Raw genomic sequence first — 24790 nt, forward strand, 5'->3', positions numbered from 1 at the left:
CCCCTCAGCCACTGCCAGTGGGCAGCACAGCTCGGATGCAGAACTGCCTAATTCATCCATGTATCATGAGCTAAAATGGGAATGGGACCCCACTTTCTTCCACAGGCTGGAGTTCCAGGCATCTGCCTAAGTGAATTAACCTTTCAGGAAAGTCTTGTGAAGGCAGGGACAGATGAACAGCCTGTGCTCGTGCCTCACACACTTGGGCCCAGGCCAACTCCCTAGCACCCCTCCCCTGGCCCCACTTCTCAGCACTAGAGTCTCCTGAGCCCTCACTTGTTTCTGGAGTGGCCCTGGCCCGTTCATCCTGCTCCCTTGCTGATGGGCCATCCTTGTCCATTGCCTCCGTGAGGGGCATCTCCTCCCACCTGGGGTGTTCCTTCCCACAAAGGGCACCCCTTGTACCTGACCTTCCATTTGGAATTCTCTCTCCCATCATTGTCGCCCTTTAGGTCTTTTCAAAATTGCCTTCTTGAATTCAGCCTCAGCTCCTCATTTACTAGCCTTGTGACTATGGGCAGGTTATTAAACCCCTCTAGGTTTCAGTCTCCTCATTTGTAAAGTGGGAACAATGACACCTCCCTAGGGTGGCCATCAGGATTAAAGACAGCATGCACACAAAGCTTGGCACAGACTCTGTCTTCTCTCCTGTATGATAAATCCCTTCTGGACAGAGACCATGTTCATAGACCTCCGTGTTCTCACTCCTACCCCTCCCCAACTCCTACATTTAGCAGGGCTGGGTGCGTCGGTGGAGAACACATGCATGAACCAGTGGCAGGCCCTCTGCAGGGACTGCCTCTGCTCAGAGGGGACCACAGGGTACAGTGGGTTTAGCTATCATCCTGGGCAGTCTGACATGATGCTCGTCTGGGCAGTTCTGCGAGTGCCAACGGCTGGGCCATCATCACTCTGGATCTTGGGTGGACAGCACCTGGGCGGGCGCCAGGCTCCACCTCATCTGACTCATAGGTGTGTGGCCCGATTTTAAACCGTCCCAACGTGTCAGCCCAGGAAGTCATTCCGTAGCAAACAATGCCGAGTCCCACGCTCTCGCAGGTTCCTCATTAGGATGTCCGCCTGTATTTCTTTTAAGACCCGTTGCACTCTCTTTTCCTACATGGAGTTCTTTCTGTGTTTCTTAGTTTCCTACAGGACACAGATGTGCACGTGTGCTCCCTGGCCTGAGGGTCCGAGTTGGCTCATGTTTGCCATGCACACGCGCGAGCTCCTTTACAGCTGGAATGTGCCTGGGCTTGGATGGTAGGCCAGCATCGCCATCCCCTCCCATCAGACCCTGCTCTAGGCCAGGGGCTCTGACAGTCTAAGCGAGTCTCAGCCCCTGCCAGTGAGTGGTTTAGAGCTGCGCGTGTGACCCCACCCTGACAGTGAGACTTGAGGGTCTTCTTCCTCCGATGTGGTGATACTGTGACCCTATGACCCACCTGGATGCGTGGGGGAATGTGGGAGACACCTGAAGGCCCCCAGCACGTCCTGGAGCCAACTCCCGTGTCAGCGTTTCCGTGGAGCATCTCAGACACACACAAGGTCCTGCTTGCCTGGCCGCCCACACTGCCCTTCTTGTTCTGGGGCTGTCCAGGCTACTTTGGTTGTGCCATGGGGTGAAATGCTCTCTGTCCTCACGCTTCACCCAGTTATTTCCACTCCTTGTACACGCAGTTTAAATTAGGGCCTGTGTTTTACAGTTTTTGTTTGCATATCTCAGAGTTTGCAATTACGTATTTACGTGTGTGATTATTGTCTAACTTCCGGCTCGAGCAAACCATCAGCCACATGAAGATAGGTCAGTTGTGCAACCTTTAATATGCACGTGAGCCCTGACTCTCGTGAGCGTGCAGATTTGGACTCCGGGTCTGGTGTAGAGCATCTCCAGCTGGCTCCAGGGAATGCTTCTGGTTCAAGGAACGTCCTGGAGGAGCAGGAGATCGAACTTTCTGAAATGACCTTGCCTGGGCCCAGCCCAGAGGTGCTGATTCCTTGGCCCGAGGGGGCTCCTGGCTCAGACAGGACTCCCAGCCCAGGGGCCTTGCCCATCTGCGCTGTGTTGTGCCAAAGTAATTTCTGACCTAATTGGGACCTCACTGCAGATTTGGCGTTGTGTTCTTATGTGTGTGTTTTTAAATTTACTATATTGTAAAGGCTTCCTTGAGCCCTTAAACCCTTTTAAAATATCACTTCTGGCCAGGCATGGTGGCTCACACCTGTAATTCCAGCACTTTGGGAGGCCGAGGTGGGAAGATCACGAGGTCAGCAGTTTGAGGTCAGGAGTTCAAGACCAGCCTGGCCAACACGGTGAAACCACATCTCTGCTAAAAATACAAAAATTAGCCAGGTGTGGTGGCGTGCACCTGTAATCCCAGCTACTCGGGAGGCTGAGGCAGGAGAATTGCTTGAACCCAGGAGGTGGAGGTTATGGTGAGCAGAGATCACGCCACTGCCCTCTACCCTGGGCGACAGAGTGAGACTGTCTTCAAATAAAATAAAAATAAACCCACTTCTGTTAGCTTCATCGTATCTCGACCTGGAAATGTGCTTTCATGTGTTTGATGCACTTAGTATTTCCATTTGTCACAATTGTAAGTATTTTGATGAGCATTTTCTGTGGGAATCTCTTGTCTCTGTTTCTGATCGTCTGCAGTTGTTCACTGTTCTCACCTGGAGGCCTGGGGTGGGGACCTTAGATTCGAGGCAGGCCCCTGGGGGTGTGAGGCAGGTCCTTGGCGGAGAGGGGCCTTAGATGGGAGATGCAGTCTGTGAGCAGGGGATGGGGCCTCAGTGGGCAGGGCCTTAGGTGGGAGGCGCAGTCTGTGGATGGGGGTGGGGCTTCAGGGCTGCATCTTAGGAGGTGCAGTCTGTGGGCTTGGGGCCAAGACCCTGTGGTGTCTGGGACCTTAGATAGAGACAGTCTGCATGCCCCGGGGCAGGCCTGGGGTGGGTGGGCCTTGTTGGGGTGGGGACCCCTCGCTGACAGTGTGAGCTGTAGGGGCACTTGGTGCCTGAGACTCACCCAGCAGCGCTGGTTGAGGAGGCTGGGGGTCCATGTAGATGGGCCTGGGGTGGCCTTGTGCATGTGGCCTGTGTTCCCCAGGACTGTGTGTCCGGGAGCTCCCATTCCTTGGCCTCCCCTCTGCTCACCTCCCCTCCCCTCCACTCACCTCCCCTCACCTCCCCACGGCACCTTCCGCAGTTTTCACTTGGGGTCTCACTGCTCGCTGCCGTCTCCCCGTGGGATGCCGCTTCCTGGGCACCAGGTAGGGCCCTTTTCCTGCTGTGCTCAGAGGCCTTGAAACCGCTCCTCGATGAGCAAAGGTGGGGCCTGCCTCATGCCGGTCACCTGTCGTTTAGTAAATGTTTTTAGTGTCTACTGTATACTAAGCTCTCTTGGGGATAAAATGGAGACCACATTTTTCTTTTACTGTACAGCCCAGCACAGGAAAATATGGGTTCAATGAGTAAGTTTCTACCTGGCTCAAAGAAGTGAGTTCAAATAGAGACGTGGCCACTCAAGAGGACACTGCTGTGAACCTCCTGGCCTTTCTGAAGCCCTGGTGGCCTGGTGGTTCCCGGGGTTGCCCTCTCATGAATGGGGTTTCTCAGACGTTCTTCTCTTTCTAGGGTCTGTTCTGCTGAAGGGAAGGATGTGGGATGGGGAGTGGGTGGGAAGTCCTCAGACTCTCAGGAGAATCCACCTGCCTGCAACAGACGCAGCGCCTGCCATGCAGTCACCAGTGTGGAACACCACCCGGTGTGTGTGACCCAGTGGCTCCCACCCAAGTCTGACCAGAAGAAGGGGGGAGCCGGTCAGAGCAATTCAGTGCTTTCTTCTCGAGTCATTTGGAAGCAAAGCCTTTTGCAAGAAAACACAGCCTTGCTTCTTGTCACCGTGTGCAAGTATTCTTTGAAACCTTGCCTCTCTGTTTCTGCTGTTTGAAAACATGTTCACCTGCGTGCTGACATTTGGCTCCAGATGGGGAAGATTATGGCAAATGCAGTGTCCGCAGGACCGGACTGGTGGGACTCATTGCTCTATAAGGGACATGGAACACATTTCATGACTTTGTGCTCAAACCTTGTCCTGTCTTTCTGTTTTGTGACATTGTCAGCCAATGTCAATTTAATACAATTCTAGAGTTTCATTTTAAAACTGGTCAAGCCAGGCCACGCCTGTCATCCCAGTAATTTGGGAGGCTCAGGCAGGAGGATCACTGGACCCTAGGAATTCGAGACCAGCCCTAGCTACAGGGTGAGACTCTGTCTCTACAAATATATATATATATATATATATATATATATATATATATATATATATATATGTATTTATCTATTTATTTTAATTAGCTGGTTGTGGTGGTTGTGAGCTTATAGTTTTATCTACTGGAGAGGCTGAGGTGGGAGGATTGCTGGAGCCTGGGAGGTTGAGACTGCAGGGAGCCACCGCTGCACTGCAGCCTGGGCAACAGAATAAGACCCTGCCTCAAAAAAGCAAATAAGCAAAAAAACTGGTCAACAGGTTTAATTCATTAATTCAGTAGATTCAAGTGCCTGCTGTGTGACTGTAGTCAGTGGTAAGCTGCAGCAGTTTCCTGCCACTTGTAATATGGCAATTAAAAATTTTAAATTTGTGGCTGCTTAGGATCTGGGAGGTGACCTGTTCCTCAGCAAATTTTGACTGATAAATTAATGCCTGGGTCTTCAGCCTAGTTCTTTCCTGGCCAGTGTGACAAGAGTCTGTCACGTCTTTGGGGGCACATTATAATCATGAGACATAATCTTTCTCCAGTTCAGGGGCAGCTGTGAATCAGGGGTACTGCCCCAGTAGAACTGTGAACATCCAGCAAAAGACTGTTTTCAAAATATACCAATTAAGTGAAAAAAGCATGAAGTAGACCAGTGTGGGTAGTGTGCTACCATTGTTTAGAAAAGAGGGAAGATAGAGACAATTCACATTTATTTGCCTTCACATGCATAAGATATCTCTGGAAGGGCACATTAAGAGCTGAAATCTCACGCCTGTAATCCCAGCCCTTTGGGAGGCCAAGGCGGGCAGATTACCTGAGGTTGGGAGTTCGAGACCAGCCTGACCAACATGGAGAAACCCCCATCTCTACTAAAAATGCAAAATTAGCTGGGTATGGTGGTGCATGCCTGTAATCCCAGCTACTCAGGAGGCTGAGCCAGAATTGCCTGAACCCAGGAGGCAGAGGTTGTGGTGAGCGAAGATCGTGCTATTGCACTCCAGCCTGGGCAACAAAGAGAGAAACTCCATCTCAAAAAAAAAATGCTGAAGTCATTGGTTACTTGTGGGGAGGGGGCTGGGTAGCTGGAGATTTCACTAAATAGCTTAATGTTGAGCTATGTGGTTATATAGCCCTATTCAAATCATAAAGAAAAATATAACAGTGTGTGATCCTGATTTTTTAAAAACATACGTGTTAAAGAAGCCTGGAAGAATGTCTTCCTGCACATTAGAGTGGTTTTCTTTCTGGTGGGGTGATGTGCACAGTTAGATGTCCGTGTGTGGGGCCCTTGTGAGTGGCCCAGAGATGACTAGGTGTGCTCTGATCTTCTTGTCCTCTGGCAGCACCTTGGGTGTCACACTAGACCTGGACTTCCCTCTTTGTATGTCTTGTACATGTGGGAGGGGGCATCTACATTGAAACTTGCTGGTTTCCCCAGGATGGCTACTCTCCCCAGCTTCTCCGACTACTTCAGGCAACACTATCTTGATTTGGGTGCAAAAAAGAAGAAGAATGCTTTTAAAAAACACAAGAGTATTTTGAGGAAATGACAAAGGACAATAGAAATGCAGTGTCAGAAACATTTGCCCTTCAAGTTTAATTTTGCTTTTTTGTGAAAACCAGCCTGAAGGGGGAGGTTAGCTGCGAGGGAACTGAGTCGGGCACTGTGGCAGAGAGTGAGCAGGGTAACTGTGAATGGGGCATTCAGTTGTCTGCCTCTATAAAGGGGACGCTACATCTCCCAAGTGGCTTAAAGATTAAAAATAATATATGTGCATCTCATGCCCCAAGCAGCTATGAGAACTTCAACATGGCATGGGCCTTTGCATGAGTGATGGAAATGGCCAAGAGCTTCCCTCCCTTTGGTTTGTTGAAGAACAGCACATGGGTCCAGCCCCTAAGGGTCCTCCCTAGTATGAAAGGACTAGGTGACAAGAAGACACCGTTAAAATTCTCCTCTTCATTATTTTGGACCTTTTGTAAAGGAAAAGCAGACACGAGTCCAACATGCAGATGATGGCTGCTTCGTGCGTAGACTGAGAAACGGTGCGGCGGTTCCTTGGGGATGGTTCTGAGCCAGAGCTGCACCTTGATCAGCAAAAGCGTGACATCCTAAAGTGTTTAAGTCAGTAGTAGCTGACTTGAGTTTAACATGAAACCAGCAGGGGACTATGTGTTCAGTGGTAAGAAGAATGCATACACAGTTGGAGCACTGGGCCAGAGTCAGGAAATAAGAGTCTCATTTCCAGCTGGAATCAAGTTTATCTGTGGCTTTTGGGCAAGTCTCTCACCCTCTCTGAGCCGTCAGTGCAGGGGCTTGGATGGTCACTTTCTTTTTTTTTGAGGCGGAGTCTTGCTCTGTCGCCCAGGCTGCAGTGCAGTGGTGCGATCTCAGCTCACTGCAAGTTCCACCTCCCGGGTTCACGCCATTCTCCTGCCTCAGCCTCCCGAGTAGCTGGGACTACAGGCGCAAGACTTCATTTAAAAAAAAAAAGAAAAAAGAAAAAATTAAGTCTTCTAATCCACGAGCATGAATGTCTTTTCCATTAATTTAGATCTTCTTTATTTTTTCAACAATATTCTATAGTTTTCAATGTATAAATCTTTCACTTATTTTGCTTATTCCTATTTTATCCTTTGTAATGCTATTGTTAATGGAATTTTCTTAATTTTTAGATTGTTCATCACTACTGTTTAGAAATACAGTTTATTTTTCTGTGTGGGTATTGTATACTAAAACCATGCTGAACTCATTTATTAATTCTAATAAGGTTTTTTTTGATGGATTCCTTAGGATTTTCTATATACAAATGCATTATCATCTGTGAATAGAGATATTTTAACTTCTTTCATTCCAATCTAATGTCTTTTATTTTCTTGGCTGTCCTGGGTCGAAACTATAGTACAATGTTAAATAGATGATGTGAAAGTAGACATTCTTGTTTTGTTGTTGATCTCAGGGGAAATCATTGTCTTTTAACCATTAAGTATGATGTTGGCTGTGAGTTTTCATGGATCTTCTCTGTGTAGGATGAAGAAGTCTCTTTCTATTCCTAGTTTGTTGAGTGTTTTTAATCATAAAAGGGTGTTAGATTTTGTCAAATGTTCTTTTTGTATCTATTGACATGATCATATGGCTTTTGTCCTTTTAATATTGTTTATTACATTGACTGATTTTGGAATGTTAAACCAACCTTGCATTCATGTGATAAATCTCACAGGTCATGGTGTGTGGTCCTTTTTATATGTTGCTAGATATGGTTTGCTAGTATTCTCTTGAGGATTTTTCTATCTCTAGTCATAACAGATATTGGACTGTAGTTTTCTTTTCCTGTGATGTCTTTTTCTGGTTTTGATATCAGGTGAAAGCTGACCTCATAGCATAAATTGGCAAGTGTTCCCTCTTATTTTTTGGACGAATTTGTGAAGGTTTGATTTTGATTTTGTGAACACTTTGTATAATTCGCCAGTGAAACCATCTGGGTCTGGACTTTTCTTAGTACAGATTCAGATAATTCAGTCAAACAAGAGATGATTTAATATCTTGTTACAAATTTATTCAGATTTTCTGCTTCTTTTTGAGTCAGTTTTGGTAGTTTGTGTATTTTTCTAGGAATCAGTCCATTTCATCAAGGTTATCTGATTTGTTGGCATGCAGTTACTCATAGTATTCCTCTATGATCCCTTTTTACAATAAAATTTTATTTTCGAAAAGTTTTAGGAAGCTGAGACAGGCAGATCACTGAAGGTCAGGAGTTCAAGACCAGCCTGGACAACATGGTGAAATCCCATCTCTACTAAAAGTACAAAAATTAGCCGGACATGGTGGTGCGCACCTGTAATCCCAGCTATTTGGGAGGTTGAGGCAGGAGAATCACTGGAACCCAGGAGGTGGAGGTTGCAGTGAGCCAAGATTATACCACTACACTCCAGCCTGGGGACAAGAGCAAGACTTCATCTCAAACAAACAAACAAAAAGACCCTATTTTCTGGGGAGAAATTCAAGCCTCCTGCAGAAATTTGCATAAGCAACAAGGAGCTGAATATTATCATCAAGACAATGGGGAAAATGTTTCCAGGGCATGTCAGAAGTCTTCACGGCAGCCCCCTCTCATCACAGGCCTGGAGGCCTAGGAGAGAAAAGTGGTTTCCTAGGCCAGGTCCAGGGCCACCCTGCTGTGTGCAGCCTTGGCACTTGGTGCCCTGTGTCTCAGCCACTCCAGCCGTGGCTAAAGGGGGCCAATGTACAGCTCAGGTGGTTGCTTCAGATGGTGCAGTACCCAAGCCTTGGCAGCTTCCATGTGGTGTTGGGCCTGCGGGTGTGCAGAAGTCAATAATTGAGGTTTGGGAGCCTCCGCCTAGATTTCAGGGGGTGTGTGAAAAGGCTTGGATGTTCAGGCACAAGTCTGCTACAGGGGCACAGGCCTCATGGAGAACCTCTGCTACAGCAGTGCGGAAGGGAAATGTGAGGTCACAGCCCCCATATAGAATCCCTACAGGGGCACTGCCTAGTGGAGCTGTGATAAGACGGCCACTAACCTCCAGACCCTAGAATGGTAGATCCACCAGCAGCTTGCACTGTGTGCCTGGAAAAACCACAGACATTCAATGCCAGCCCATGAAAGCAACCAGGAGGGGAGCTGTACCTGGCAGAGCTGCCCAAGGCCATGGGAGCCTACCTCTTACATCAGTGTGACCTGAATGTGAGACATGGAGTCAAAGGAGATCATTTTGGAACTTTGAGTGTAGTGACTGCCCTGTCATATTTCAGACTTGCATGGAGCCGGTAGCCCTTTTGTTTTGGCCAATTTCTCCCATTTGGAATGGGTGTATTTACCCAATTCCTATACCCCCATTGTATCTAGGATGTAATTAATTTGCTTTTGATTTTACAGGCTCATAGGCAGAAGGGGCTTGGCTTGTCTCAGATGAGAATTTGGGCTTGGACTTTTGAGTTAATGCTGGAATGAGTTGACTTTGGGGGACTGTTGGAAGGGTATGATTGTGTTTAGAAATGTAAGGACGTGAGATTTTGGAGGGACCAGGGTGGAATGATATGGTTTGGCTGTGTCCCCACCCAAAACTCATCTTGAATTGTAGTTCCGGTAATCCCCATGTGTCATGGGAGGGATCTGGTGGGAGGTAATTGAATCGTGGGAGCAGTTACCTCCATGCTGTTCTTGTGTTAGTGAGTGAATTCTCATGAGATTTGATGGTTTTGTAAGGGGCTCTCCCCTGCTTTACTCTGCACTTCTCCTTGCTGCCACCATTTGAAGAAGAAGGATGTGTTTGCTTCCCCTTCCGCCATGATTGTAAGTTTCCTGAGGCCTCCCAGCCCTGCAGAACTGTGAGTCAATTAAACCTCTTTCCTTTTATAAATTACCCAGTCTCAGGTATGTCCTTATAGCAGCATGAGAACGGACTAATACATCTCCTTAGGTGCCTTTTAACTGTGATAATTTCTCAGACTTTTCTTGTTTTTGGTGTTCTTGATAGTTTTGAGGAGTACTCTTCAGACATTTTGTAGAATGTGCCTGAATTGAGATTTCTCTGTTATGTTTCTCATTATTATACTGGGATTATGGGTTTTGGGGAAGAAGACAACAGTGGTAAAGTGGTATCTTGATTACATCGTATCAAGATACATGCTATCAACATTACTTATTACTATGGATGTTGATCTTGGTTACCTGGCTGAGAGTGTTTGCCAGGTTTCTCCACTGTACAGTTACTCTTTCTTCCCCCTTTTTATACTGTAGGTTTTGGAATGAACACATTGTATGTGCCTTACACGTAAGAAGTGGGAAGTTATGCTCTACATCCTTGAGGGTGTTGTATCTACATAAATTGTTTGGTATTCTTCTGAATGGTAGACCAGTCTACTCTCCCCCATTTATTTACTCAGTCATTTACCTCATTGTGGAGTCATGGATTTTATTTATACTTTGAATTATAATCTAATACTACTTGCTCAAATTGTTCCAGCTTTGGTCTTTGTTAGCTTTTTCTGTTGGTTTCTATTTCCCTTTGACATACCCCGATGATTATGGGTTTTGTTTTGTTTTTTGGCACTTCTTTTCTTTCCGGTATTATAAAATACCAAAGGCGCTTCATGTATATTTCCTGTACCAGCCCTTCAATCAGTCATTTCTCCAAGGAGTCTTGGTTCCTTGCATGCTAGGTGTGATCATTGCTACTAGAATGCTTATAATCCTTCTTGATTCCTTAAGGCCCATGGTAATGTCCCCTTCACCATTACTGATTTTAGTAGTTTGAATTGTCTCTCATTATTTTCTTGGTTAGTCTACCTAAAGATTTGTCAATATTAATATTTTCAAATAACCAACTTTTAATTTTGTCACTTTCTCTGTTTTTTGAGTCTTCCATTTATTTCCACCCTAATTGCTATTATTTTCTACTTTCTGCTTGCTTTAGATTAAGTTTGCATTTCCTTTTTCATTTCTAATGGTGGAAGTTTACATTATTGAATTGAAATCTCTCTTTTTAAATATAGGTGTTTACAGCTGTACTTTTCATTTCAACACTGCCTTAGCTACATCCCATAAATTTTGGTATGGTGTATTTTCATTTTCATTAATCTCTACATATTTTCTAATTTCCCCTGTGATTTCTTTTTAATTCCATAGGTTATTTAGGGGTATGTTTAATTAGCACTTATTAGTGAATTTCTCACATTTTCTTCTTTTATTGATTTCTAATTTCATTTTATTGTGGTTGAAAGACATACTTTGTATGATTTCAGTCCTTTTAAACTTATTGAGACGTGTTTTAGGGCCTAAATATGGTCTGTCCTACAGAATGTTTCATGTGTACTTGAAGAATATATATTGTGCAGTTGTTGGGTACAGTATTATACAGATGTCTGCCAGGTCTAGTTGGTTCCATAGTGTTGTTTAAGTCTTCTATTTCTTGTTGATCTTCTGCCTAGTTCTATTCATGATTGAAAATGGGATTTAAAGTCTCCAACATTTATTGTTGAACTGTTTATTTATTGTCAAACTATTTATTTCTCTTTTTAAGTTAGTTTTTGCTTCATTTATTTTGGAGCTCTGTTGTCACATGTATATATGTTTATAATTGTTATGTCTTCCTGATAGATTACCCTTGTATTATAAAATATCTTTGTCTCTAATAATTATTGCATTAAAGTCTATTTTGTCTGCTGTTTATATAGCCACTTCAGCTGTCTTTTAGGTACTGTTTGCATGGTATATTTATTTCCATCCCCTTTCTTTCAACCTGTTTGTTTCCCTGAATGTGAAGCATGTCTCCTCATATAATTGGAGAATGGTTGTTGTTTCTATTTGTGTTTTGTGTTTTAATCCATTTTGCCAATCTCTGCCTTTTTTATTAGAATGTTTAATTCATTTACATTTAATTACTGATATGGTAGGATTTGTGCCTGTCATTTTGCTGTTTATTTTCTGTCTCATTTTGCTCTCCATTGCTTTCTTTTCTGTTAAATAAATATTTTTATGTGCCATTTTATTTATTTGTTGTTTCTTTTACTCTGTTTTCTTAGTGATTGCTTTTCAAATAACATTTAATTTCAGTTAACATCTTAATTTAAAACAATCTAGCTCAGATTAATACCAACTTAATTTCAATTATATACAAAAACTTTGCTCCAATATAGCTCTATTCCCATCCCTCTTATTTGTGGTATTATCATCATGCAAATTACATTTTCATATAACATCATCAAAACATTTTTATAGTCATTGTTTTCTGCAGTTGTCCTTTTAAATCGAAGAATGAATTACAAGCAAACAACAATACATTTATACTATCATTTTTATATACCTATGTAGTTACTTTTAACAGGGCTCTTTATTTCTTCTTGTAGATTCAAGTTATGTGTAATGTTCTTTCATTTCAGCCTGAAAAAGGAGGCCCATTATTATTTCTTATAAGGCAGATTTACTAATAACAGATTATCTCAGTGTTAATTTGTTTATTATTAATTTGGGAATATCTCATTTTTCCTTTACTTTTTTTTTTTCTTCTTCATTTTTGGAAGGATAGTTTAGCTGGATATGGAATTATCCCCACTGCCTTCCCCAAACTTGAAGTATGTCATTCCACAGCATTTTGGTCTCCATGGGACTTTTGTTTGTTTGTTTTTTGTTTTTTTTTTAACAAGAAGCCAGCTGTTAATCTTACTGGTGATCTCTTGTATAGGATGAATGGTTTTTCTCTTGCTGCTTTCAGGATTCTCTCTCTTTTTTTGGTAGTTTGAGTATGATGTGTCTAGGTATGGACCTCTTTAACAAACTACAAGTAGGATACACTTAAACTTTAAAAAATATATAGATTAATTTTTCATCAAATGAAAAATTTAATGGAAAATTTTGGCTATTATTTCTCCATATAGCCTTTCTGCCTTTTTTTTTCCTCTTTCTCTCCTCTGGGACCTCTGGATTTGTTTGATGGTATCCCACAGACCTCTGAGGCTCTGTTCATTTTTCCTTATTCTTTTTTTTTTCTGCTCCTCTGATTGGATAATCTCAATGTACCTATCATCAAGTTTGCTGATTCTTTCTTTTGCCATCTCTAATCTGCTGTTGAGTGCCTCTAGTGGATTTTGTATTTCAGTTTTGTAATTTTCAACTCTAGCATTTCTGCTTGGTTCTACATTTATCATTGTTATCTCTTCATTGGTATTCTCTATTTAGTGAGATATCTTTTTTTTTTTTAAACATAGCCTCGCTCTGTCGCCGGGTCTGGAGTACAGTGGCCCGATCTCGGCTCACTGCAAGCTTCGCCTCCCGGGTTCACGCCATTCTCCCGCCTCAGCCTCCTGAGTAGCTAGGACTACAGGTGCCCACCACCCACCCAGCTAATTTTTTGTTTTTATATTTTTGGTAGAGACGAGGTTTCACCACGTTGGCCAGGCTGGTCATGAACTCCTGACCCCTCGTGATCCACCGCCTCGGCCTCCCAAAGTGCTGGGATTACAGGCCTGAGCCACCGCGCCTGTCCGGTATCATTCTTACACATTCCTTTAGTTCGTTAGAAACGGTTTCCTTTAAGTCTTTGAACATGTTTATAATAGTTGATTTGAAATCTTTGCCTAGGAAGTACAACATCCGGGCCCCCTCATGGACAGTTTCTACTGACTGCTTTATTTTCCTCTGCATGGGCTTTTTATTTCTGTTTCTTTGTATCTCTTAGTTTTGCTCAAAACTGAACTTTAAAAAAAATTTTTACTTATTTATTTTTTGAGACGGAGTCTCGCTCTGTCGACCAGGCTGGAGTGCAGTGGCGCGATCTCGACTCACTGCAAACTCTGCCTCCCGGATTCAAGCCATTCTCCTGCCTCAGCCTCCCGAGTAGCTGGGACTACAGGCGCCGCCACCACGCGGTAATTTTTTTGTATTTTTAGTAGAGATGGGATTTCACTGTGTTAGCCAGGATAGTCTTGATCTCCTGACCTCGTCATCTGCCCGCCTTGGCCTCCCAAAGTGCTGGGATTACCGGTGTGAGCCACCGCGCCCAGCCAAAACCGAATCTTTTAAAGAATAGGACCCTTCCTTCTCAAGGGTTTTGTTGTTGTTGCTATTGGATTTTTTAGTGACTTTCCTGGATTAATTCTATGAAGTCTGTATTCTTTGTCATGTGTGACTTTCAGTCTTTGCTTTGTGGTCAGCTAATGATTAGATAGAGATTTCCTTAAATGCCTTGAACCTGTAAGTCTTCCAGCCTTTTAGAGTGGCTCTGTATGTGTTGGGACACAGCTTCAACACTCTGGCAGTCCAGGTCTGCTTTAGCCTTCACTTTCTGATTGCACAGAACCCCAGTCAGATGTAAAAGATCACAGCTGCCTCAGGTTTTTCATGGCCATGCACAAAGCCCTGCCCCTGTGTAGCTGTCTACATCTCTGGAATACATCAGAGCTTTTAAAAGCTTTCTTTGAACATCTCACTCCCCAGGATTTCTTTTTTTCATTTTCAAAAATTGTAAAATACACATAAAATTCATCATCTTAACCATTTTTATGTGTACAGTTCAGTAGTATTAAGTCCAGTAAGTCCTCACTTATCATCGATAGGTTCTTGAAAACTGTGACTTTAAGCAAAACCACTGGTAATAAAACCAATTTACCATTGGCTGATTGATACAAACAAGAGTTAAGTTCCTACAACATATTTCTGATCACAAAAACATTACCAAACTTCTAAATAAAGACCCTAAATATTTCTTATATTAAATATTTGAAATAAATGTGAGCTATACATTTAAGATTGATAGAAACAAGATATATATATATATATATATATATATTTTTTTTTTTTTTTTTTTTTTTTTTTTGAGATGGAGTCTCGCTATGTCACCCAGGCTGGAGTGCAGTGGCATGATCTCGGCTCAGTGCAACCTCTACCTCCTGGATTAAAGTGATTCTCCTGCCTCAGTCTCCTGAATAGCTGGGATTACAGGCTCCCGCCACCACACCTGGCTAATTTTTGTAGTAGGGACAGGGTTTCACCATGTTGGTCAGGCTGGTCTCAATCTCCTGACCTCATGATCCACCCGCCTCAGCCTCCCAAAGTGCTGGGATTACAGGCTTGAGCCACCGCGCCCAGCCAAAACAAGATAATTATTTACCCAATTTTTGGTGAATCAGTGACTGACAGCAGTTGTAGTGGTGGTGGATTAAATCAAGGAATAACTGTTTGCAAAGTGAAAATTGTAATGAGCACCTCCCACCACCATGCAGTTCAAAAACAATAACAAATATGGCAGGCATGTTCATACTGCATCATTTATTGCAGTCATATATTGCCACATATTTGTGTGATTACAAATGTTTATTCTACAATAATTTGTATTTATTCATTTACTCATTTTCGAACCTGTTTATTCCAGTTCATGATTATGAGTGACTAGAGCCTGTCCCAGCAGCTCAGGGAACGAGACAGGAACCAGCCATGGACAGGACACCATTCCATCACAGGTTACACTCACATACACGCCCACGAGGACTCAGACAATTTAGACTCATCAGTTAACCTAATGTGCACATCTTTGGGATGTGAGAGGAAACTGGAGTAACTGGAAAATATGCAAATGTGAGAAGAACATGCAAACTCCACACAGATAGTGGCCCTGGCTGGGAATCGATTTTTTTTTCTTATCAGTATTATAGTGAAATAACATTGAATGAAACATTATTTGAGGACCTGCTGTATATTCATATTGTTATGCAGCCATCACCCATTTCCAGAACTCTTTTCATCTTGCAAAACTGAAACTCTGCATTCAAACTCCTCATTCCTCCTCCCCCAAGCCCCTGGCACCCACCATACTACTTTCTGTCTCTGTGATAAAATTTTGAGTACTCTGCTTACCTCATATAAGTGGAATCATACAGTATTTGTCTTTCTGTGACCAGCTTATTTCACTCAGCATAATGTCCTCAAGGTTTGTTCATGTTGTAGCACGTCAGAATTTCCCTCCTTTTGAAGATGGAATAATATTCCATGGTATGTATATATCACATTTTGCCTATTCATCCATCGATGGACACTTAGGTGTTTACATTCTAGCTATTGTGAATGATGCTGCTGTGGACACGGATATACAAATATCTCTTCCAGATTCTGCCTTCAGTTATTTTAGTTATATACCCAGAGGTAGAATACTGGATCATATGGTAATTCTGTTTGTAATTTTTTTTTTTTTTTTTTTTTTTTTTTTTTTTTTTTTGAGACGGAGTCTCACACTGTCGCCCAGGCTGGAGGGCAGTGGCGCGATCTCGGCTCACTGCAAGCTCCGCCTCCCGGGTTCCCGCCATTCTCCTGCCTCAGCCTCCGAGTAGCTGGGACTACAGGCGCCCGCCACCGCGCCCGGCTAATTTTTTGTATTTTTAGTAGAGACGGGGTTTCACTGTGGTCTCGATCTCCTGACCTTGTGATCCGCCCGCCTCGGCCTCCCAAAGTGCTGGGATTACAGGCTTGAGCCACCGCGCCCGGCTGTTTGTAATATTTTTAAGGAACTGCCATGTTGTTTTTCACAGCAGCTGCACTGTTTTACGTTATCACCAGTAGTGCACAAGGATTCTAGTTTCTCCACATCCTTGTCAACACTTACTACTTTGCTTTTTCGATAGTAGCCATCCTAATGGGTATGCATCCCAGCATTGTGTTTTAAATGTGTTTGTCCAATTCTTGTTTGTCCCGATGGTAACCATTCCTCAGGCCTTTTTTTTTTTTTTTTTTTTTTTTTTGAGACAGTCTCCCTCTGTCACCAGGCTGGAGTGCAGTGGTGTGATCTGGGCTCATTGCAAGCTCCGCCTCCCGGGTTCATGCCATTCTGCCTCAGCCTACCGAGCAGCTGGGACTACAGGCGCCTGCCACCACGCCCGGCTACTTTTTTTGTATTTTTAGTAGAGACGGGGTTTCACCGTGTTAGCCAGGGTGGTCTCGATCTCCTGATCTCATGATCCGCCCGCCTCAGCCTCCCAAAGTGCTGGGATTGCAGGTGTGAGCCACCGTGCTCGGCCCAGGCACTTTCATGGTGATCTCTATCCCATAGTGCAGCAATCTTCAAGTATCACATATCCTCTAAAAGAATTTTAAGAACAAGTGTAAAGGAGATAATGAATTTTTAAATTGGCATCTAATTTTTCTCATAAAAAATATAAATAGCTGCAGAGGGTCTAAAATACAGATGGCTTTTCAAAAAAAAAAAACAAAAAAAACTGCTACCGGGTCCCTTTCACAAAGGACCTTACTAATTGACTAAGACATTCAATCAACTGGTTTGAACTAAATGTGAATAGTTTCATTTGTCTGTTCATAGATAATATTTTAACAGAGGCCTACAATGTATTGACTCAAAGGAATGACTAATAACGTGTGTTTGGGGATGGGGGGTGGCGAGGTTTTGCCAGCCATATCACATAAGCAGCTGCTTTGAAAATATCCCCACTTTCCATGGTTTTAGGCAAATTACTCGTTGTAAGGTCATTAAAGCAAATGCTTTGTATCTGGCATGAGATGTAAAATTGGCAGGGAGTATGCAATAATTATTTGTTTATAATTAGTCGTTCCCTTTGTATATAACCTATTTTGGTCCTACTAACAAAATAAATTTGGCCCATGAAAAAAATATTTTTTTAACTTTGATCATATTAGCTTTAAATGTTAAACAGCTGATGCTGATTGTGTTCAACAAATGCCCTGGGGACAAGGCTTTTCCCACTGAGCTTGACCCCAGGAGTGGGGCTTTTCCTGGAGCTGCAAGACAGGTATGACGATGACAGTCCCAAGTGTGGGCTTTGGGGAACTTCCAGACTGGTTCTGCTGCCTCCCAGGCTGTGAGGCTGCTGGATTTCACAGTTGAGGAGAGGTGGATAGGAAGTGAAAGCACCACAAAGCTTGCTGCTCTTACTGAGATTCAGCTGCTTTTCTAGAATAAACACTCCTTGCATTGTTGCAAGCCATTGATTAATTTCTATGGTTCGCTAAAAATTGGTTTTGACAGTTTTTCCCGGTATTCTCGCTTTAATGGATAAGCAGAGTTTTGCAGGTCCTACTCTTTCATTCTGGAAGTGCTTGGAGATGAACTTAAAACAACACTTTCCTGTCATGCTTCCCAGGCTCTTAGCTGTCTTGGGTTTCCATCATCTTTTTATCTCCTTGTTTATTGACCAAGAGCTGTATGGAACATTACTTTTATTGCAACTGGCTCACAGGTATTATTCATTCAAAAAACGCTTCTCAGAGCTCTATCCCTTCTTCTGGAAGAAAAAGGGTCAAAATTATGATAAGAAGTTATAGTTGGGGGAATAGGTAGATATGATTAATAGAGAGAGATTGATATGATATAGGTGGTTAGATGGACATTTCTTACTTTCTGTTTATAGTTTAATCATGTTATCATTGAATACATTTTAAAGAAAATAAAAATTATTTGCATTTAGAAGCTTTTGATACACTTGGTATATCAAAAAAATATAAATAGCTGCAGGGTCTTACTCTGTCATCTAGGCTGGTGTGCAATGGTGCAGTCTCAGTTCACTGCAGCCTCCATATCCCAGGTTCAAACGATCCTCCTGCCTCTGCCTCCCAAGTAATTGGGACTACAGGCATGTGCCACCATGCCTGGCTAATTTTTGTATTTTTTTGTAGAGACATGGTTTCCCCATGTTGCCCAGGCTGGTATCGAACTCCTAGACTCAAGCAATCCGCCCACCTTGGCTTCCCAAAGTCCTGGGATTACAGATTTGAGCCACCACACCTAGCCAGAAGTTGATACACTTTTGCTTATTGATCTTGGTATTTTGTATTTGAGATCATTTTTAATAATTTTAAAAGATGAAATCGGCCGGGCGCGGTGGCTCAAGCCTGTAATCCCAGCACTTTGGGAGGCCGAGACGGGCGGATCACGACGTCAGGAGTTCGAGACCATCCTGGCTAACACGGTGAAACCCCGTCTCTACTAAAAAATACAAAAAACTAGCCGGGCGAGGTGGCGGGCGCCTGTAGTCCCAGCTACTCGGGAGGCTGAGGCAGGAGAATGGCGTAAAAACCCGGGAGGCGGAGCTTGCAGTGAGCTGAGATCCGGCCACTGCACTCCAGCCTGGGCGGCAGAGCGAGACTCCGTCTCAAAAATAAATAAATAAATAAAAGATGAAATCTCCCCCCCCCACCCGCATTTTTTACTATCCTATTGTAGGAATAATAGTTGAGATCAACTACAAAATAGAATAATCATTATCTAAATAATGCATGAGGGTTCATTTTGCTAGAAGCATTGAAGAATAAGAATTTGCACACCTGTGAATTTCCCAACAACAAATAATCTTATTCTTTAAAAAAAAAAAAAACATGGGATTCATAGGCTTACATATATTTCTTGCCATCTACCTGGAATTAACCATTTTGCCTCAGAACCCTGGGTCCTTTTAAGGGGAAATGATACAGCTTATGGTGTCAGGTACTGGTGAGGGAAAGGTGGTGTTTGTTTGTTTGTTTTCTTTTTTCGAGATGGCGTCTCACTGTCGCCCAAGCTGGAGTGCAGTGGTGCAATCTTGGCTCACTGCAACCTCTGCCTCCTATGTTCAAGCAGTTCTCCTGGAGCACCCTCCCAAGTAGCTGGGATTACAAGCGTGTGCCACCACACCTGCCTAAGTTTTTCTGTATTTTTAGTAGAGACAGAGTTTCACTATGTTGGCCAGACTGGTCTCAGACTCCTGACCTTAAGCGATCCACTGGCCTTGGCCTCCCAAAGTGCTGGGATTACAGGCATGAGCCACCGCATCTGGCCAACGTGGACTTTTTGATGTGGTTATCTATTAACTTGCTACTAACCTAGGCCAGGCACAGCAATGCAATCTTTTCTTAGGAAATTTGAATTTTTTTTTTTTTTTGACAGAAACAAGGTCTTGCTATGTTGCCCAGGCTGACCTAGAACTCCTGGGCTCCTGCCTCAGCCTCCAAGTAGCTGGGACTACAGGTGTATACCACCATGCCTGGCTTGAGTATTGATCTTTCATTGAAATTGGTCGCTGGTTTGGAGTGAGGAGGTGAACTCCCAGAATAGGATGGCTCCCTTTGAGGCATTTTATGTGCAGGATAGTAGGTGAATGAACAAAGTCCAGTAGATGTTGAAGCAGTCGCCCTGTTGTAAGCCCTGCTATATGAATAAACACCCACATGAAACACAATGAAAATATTAGGGAGTGCCAAGTTTCTTGCTAACCTTTAATGGTGGTTTAGGCATTTTCATAGTGATCCCTGAACTCTAATGTAATGGTCTTCAAATGTCACATGACGCCTAAAAGAATTTTGGAAAACTACCAGTATAAAGGGGGATGATATATTTTTAAGTTGGCACTTGAATTTTTTTGAGTAAATGTAAATAGTTGCAAAGGATATAATTTACAGCATGCCGTAAATATTCCATTTAAAAATAAAGCTTTTGGTGCATGATCTTCTAAATACAACCAATGAAATCTAAATGCTGTAGTGATTTGATCCTACTATCATGCATTTTATGGAATGATTTGGTTCTACTATCATGCATTTTAGAACAGGATAAACAGGCTCTTATTTTTGCCACTTTTCTGACTCTGAAGAGCTCTTTTCTAATCATAAATTTTACATTGTTTTTATCTTTGTTCTTCCCATTACTCCCTCAAGAGATTTTGTCCTAGTATTTTATTCTAATAACTATGCTTCATTACCCTGTAACTCTTCTCTGCAACAAAAATATGTATATAAATTGAAGTTCAAACATTCTTCTCTTGTGGCCCTGAGGCTCTATTTGTTAAAAATATTTTTAGGTTGTTTACTAGTATAGAGTTCTAGTTTGCAAGATGAAAAGCAATCTAGAGAGTGGGTGCATAACAGTGTCAATGTACACTCCTGACCTGTACACTTAAAAATGGTTAAGATGGTAAATCCACAATTATAAATGAAATAAATTTTTATAGTAAAAAATTTCTAGATTGAGTTATTACAAGTATTATCAAATGGTGATTGGAACATAGTTGTGCAGTTTGATAAATAATCACTAGCCATCCAAAGTAAACATTTGAAAAATCTTTCATTTACTATTAAGTATTTATTGCTAAATGAGGTAGGCTGGCACCAATTGTTTTGCTGTTTTTGTTGTTGGGTGTCAACATTGTGAAGCTTCATTCGCACACTCAGGTGGATGGGAGTGAAGGCCCCTAAGCACAGTTCAGGTCTTTGAACTGTCAACAGGTTGTGTGACAAAAATAATAGAGTGGTCTGTCAAAATTATTTTGATAATTAGCTGACAGTTCAATTAGGACAACTTTATATTTTGTTGAAAGCAAGTAACTGGAAACTACCTGACTGGCAAGGTTTATTGCCTGGTCATTAGAGCCGTTCACTGTTTCAGTTTCTGGTAAGTATACTAAAAGGACTTTACCAAGAAGTATATGACAATGAATTACACCTGCTAATTCCTTCATTTAGAGGATGCTTGTTTGATATGATGGGGAAGTAAAAATATTTAGTACTCAATACTGATACGATTTTTAAATAAAATGCTTTTATCGTGTCACATTTCACATCTCTTTTTGTCAAAACTTTGGAGCTCATTCAACATATGAAGCATGTTTACCATATAACTGGGCTGGCAAAGTCAGCCTCATCATTAAACACAAATCAGCCTTTTCTCTCAGGAAACAGTCTGAATTTTTTTTTCATTTCAAATTAACATGCTAAGACATATTTTGAGAAAATTATTGAAAGTACGGAGAAATTGAGATGTGTTTTAGGGTTAGTTGCTAAATAAAGTTAAGATTGAAACATTGTAGAACTAGCATTTGGCCTATGCTGTTCTAGGGAGGCCTGGCGTTCCTGAGGTGAAAGTGAGCTGTGTCCCTTTGCGGGGATACTGAAGTGAGAATTACATGTAAAAGTCAAAAACACTCTTACTAGTTGTATTAGACATGATTAAATTATCCTATGTGTTTAGTTTATAGTGATAAAAACAAATTGCTTTGGAAGTTGGTATATGTATTAGTCCATTGTCACATTGCTGTAAAGAAATACTGGAGACTGGGTAGTTTATAAAGACAACAGGTTTAATTGGCTCGTGGTTCCACAGGCTGTACGGGAAGCATGGCAGCGTCTGCTTCTGAGGAGGCCTCAGGAAACGTTAAATCATAGCAGAAGGGGAAGGAGTCTTACATGGCAGGACAGGACCAAAAGAGAGTGGGGAGGTGCCCTACACTTTTAAATGAACAGATCTCACGAGACCTCACTCATTATCATCACAAGAATAGCACTGAGGGGATGGTGCTAAACCATTCATGAGAACTCTGCGCCCATGATCCAACAATCACCTCCTACCGGGCCCCTCCTCCAACACTGGGGATTTCAACTTGACATGAGATTTGGATGGGGACACAGATCCAAAGCATATCATTCTGCCCCTGGCCACTCCCAAATCCCATGTGCTTCTCACATTTCAACATACATTCATGCCTTCCCCACAGTCCCCCAGAGTCTTAACTCATTCCAGCATTATCTCAAAAGTTCAGAGTTTCATCTGAGACAAGGCTAGTCCCTTCCACCTATAAGCCTGTAAAATAAAAAACAAGTTAGTTACTTCCAAGATATGATGGGGGCACGGGCCTTGGGTAAATGCTTCTGTCCCAAAATGGAGAAATTAGCCAAAAGGCAGGGGCTACAGGCCCCATGCAAGTCCAAAACCCAGTAGGGCAGTCATTAAATCTTAAAGCTCCAAAATAATTTCCTTTGATTCCATGCCCCACATCCAGGGCACACTGGTTTGTGGGATGGGCTCCCAAGGCCTTGGGCAGCTCTGCCCCTGTAGCTCTGCAGGGTTCAGCCCCCTCGGCTGCACTCAAGGTCTGGTGTTGAGGGCCTGTGGCTTTTTCAGGCACATGGTGCAAACTGTCAGTGGATCTACCATTCTGGGGTCGGGAGGATGTGGTCCTCTTCTCACAGTTCCACTGCACAGTGCCCCAGTGGGGACTCTGTAGCAGGGCTCCAACCCCACATTTCCTCTTTGCGCTGCCCTAGTAGAGGTTCTCCATGAGGGCCCTGCCCCTGCAGCAGACTTCTGCCTGGGCATGCAGGTGTTTCCATACATTCTCTGAAATATAGGTGGAGGCTTCTAAGCCTCAAATCTTGCATTTTGTACACCCACAGGCTTAACACCATGTGGAAGCTGCCAAGGTTTATGGCTTGTGCCCCCTGAAGCAGTGTCCCTCTGTACCTGGGCCCCTTTGAGCCACAGGCCAGGATGCAGGGAGCAATGTCCCAAGGCTGTGCAGGGTAGTGGGGCCCTGGATCAGCCCAAGAAAGCCATTCAGCCCTCCTAGGCCTCTGGGCCTGTTTTGGGAGGGGCTGCCATCGTGGTCTCTGAAATGCCTTTGAGGTTATCTCCCCATAGTTTTAGCTATCAGCATTTGCCTTCCTTTTAGTTACGGAAATTTCTGCAGCCTGCTTGAATTCCTGCCCTGAAAATGGACTTTTCTTTTCTACCACGTGGCCAGGCTGCAAGTTTTCTGAACTTTTATGCTCTGCTTCCCTTTTAAACACAAATTCCAGCTTTAGGTTATTCCTTGGCTCACACATATGAGCATAGGTTGTTAGAAACAGCCAGGCCACATCTTGAATGCTTTCCCATTTAGAATTTCTTACACCAGATACACACTCTCAACTTCAGAGTTCCACAGATCCCTTAGAGCAGGGGCACAAAATGCAGCCAGGATCTTTGCTGAAGCATAGCAAAAATGACTGTATTAGTATTAGTCCGTGTTCTCTTAAAGGGACAGAACAAATAGGAGATATATATATAAAAATACATTTTTATGTAAAATATTTTATATAATCATATAAAACTATATTAAATATATAAATTATATTAAATATATAAAAATTGTATAGAATTTGTATTTTATATATGTATTTTTTATTTGTATAAATATATATATAAACTCATATATAGGAGAGTATATATATAGAGAGAGAGAGAGAGAGGAGAGTTTATGATAAAGTATTAACTTTCTTGATCACAAGGTCCAACAATGGGCCGTCTGCAAGCTGAGGAGCAAAGAGCCAGTCCAAGTCCCACAACTAAGGAACTTGGAGTGTGATGTTGTAGGGCAGGAAGCATCCAGCACGGGAGAAAGATGTAGGCTGGGAGGCGAGGCCCATCTCTCCTTTTCAGGTTTTCCTTCCTGTTTTTTTTTTTTTTTTTTTTTTTTTGAGACAGAGTCTCACTCTGTTGCCCAGGCTGGAGTGCAGTGGCACCATCTCAGCTCACTGCAGCCTGCACCTCCTGGGTTCACTCCATTCTCCTGCCTCAGCCTCCCGAGCAGCTGGGACTATAGGTGCCCACCACCACACCTGGTTAATTTTTTTGGATTTTTAGTAGAGACGGGGTTTCACAGTGTTAGCCAGGATGGTCTCGATCTCCTGACCTCATGATCCGCCCGCTTCGACCTCCCAAAGTGCTGGGATTACAGGTGTGAGCCACCACGCCTGGCCCTTTCTTCCTGCTTTATATTCGCTGGAAGCTGATTGGATTGTGTCCACCAGATTAAGGATGGATCTGCCTTCCCCAGCCCAGTGGCTCAAATGTTAATCTCTTTTGGCAGTACCCACAAAGGCACACCCAGGATTAATACTTTCTATCCCTCAATCCAATCAAGTTGACACTCAGTATTAACCATCACAGTGACCTTTACTCTGGTTCCCGGTAAGTTCCTCATTTCCATCTGAGACCTCCTCAGCCTGGACTTCATTGTCCATATCACTATCAGCATTTTGGTCACAACCATTCCACAATCTCTAGGGAGTTCCAGATTTTCCCTCATCTTCCCGTCTTCTTCTGAGCCCTCCACACCCAATTCCAAAGTTGCTTCCACGTATTCAGGTATCTTTATAGCAATGCCCGACTCCTTGCTACCAATTTTCTGTATTAGTCCTTCTTGCATTGCTATAAAAACATGCTTGAGACTGGATAATTTATACAGAAAAGAGACTTAATTGACTCAT

The 24790-nt window shown here is 43.0% G+C and overlaps 1 protein-coding gene across 2 annotated transcripts in view; it reads left to right on the top strand.

Moving 5' to 3' along the window:
- PARD6G (par-6 family cell polarity regulator gamma) overlaps positions 1–24790 on the top strand; it is an 89080-nt gene that overhangs the window by 14683 nt on the left and 49607 nt on the right. The gene's annotated exons all lie outside the window — the stretch shown is intronic.

The sequence above is a fragment of the Macaca fascicularis genome, chromosome 18, assembly GCF_037993035.2.
Source record: "Macaca fascicularis isolate 582-1 chromosome 18, T2T-MFA8v1.1".
In the NCBI taxonomy this organism is placed as follows: Eukaryota; Metazoa; Chordata; class Mammalia; order Primates; family Cercopithecidae; genus Macaca; species Macaca fascicularis.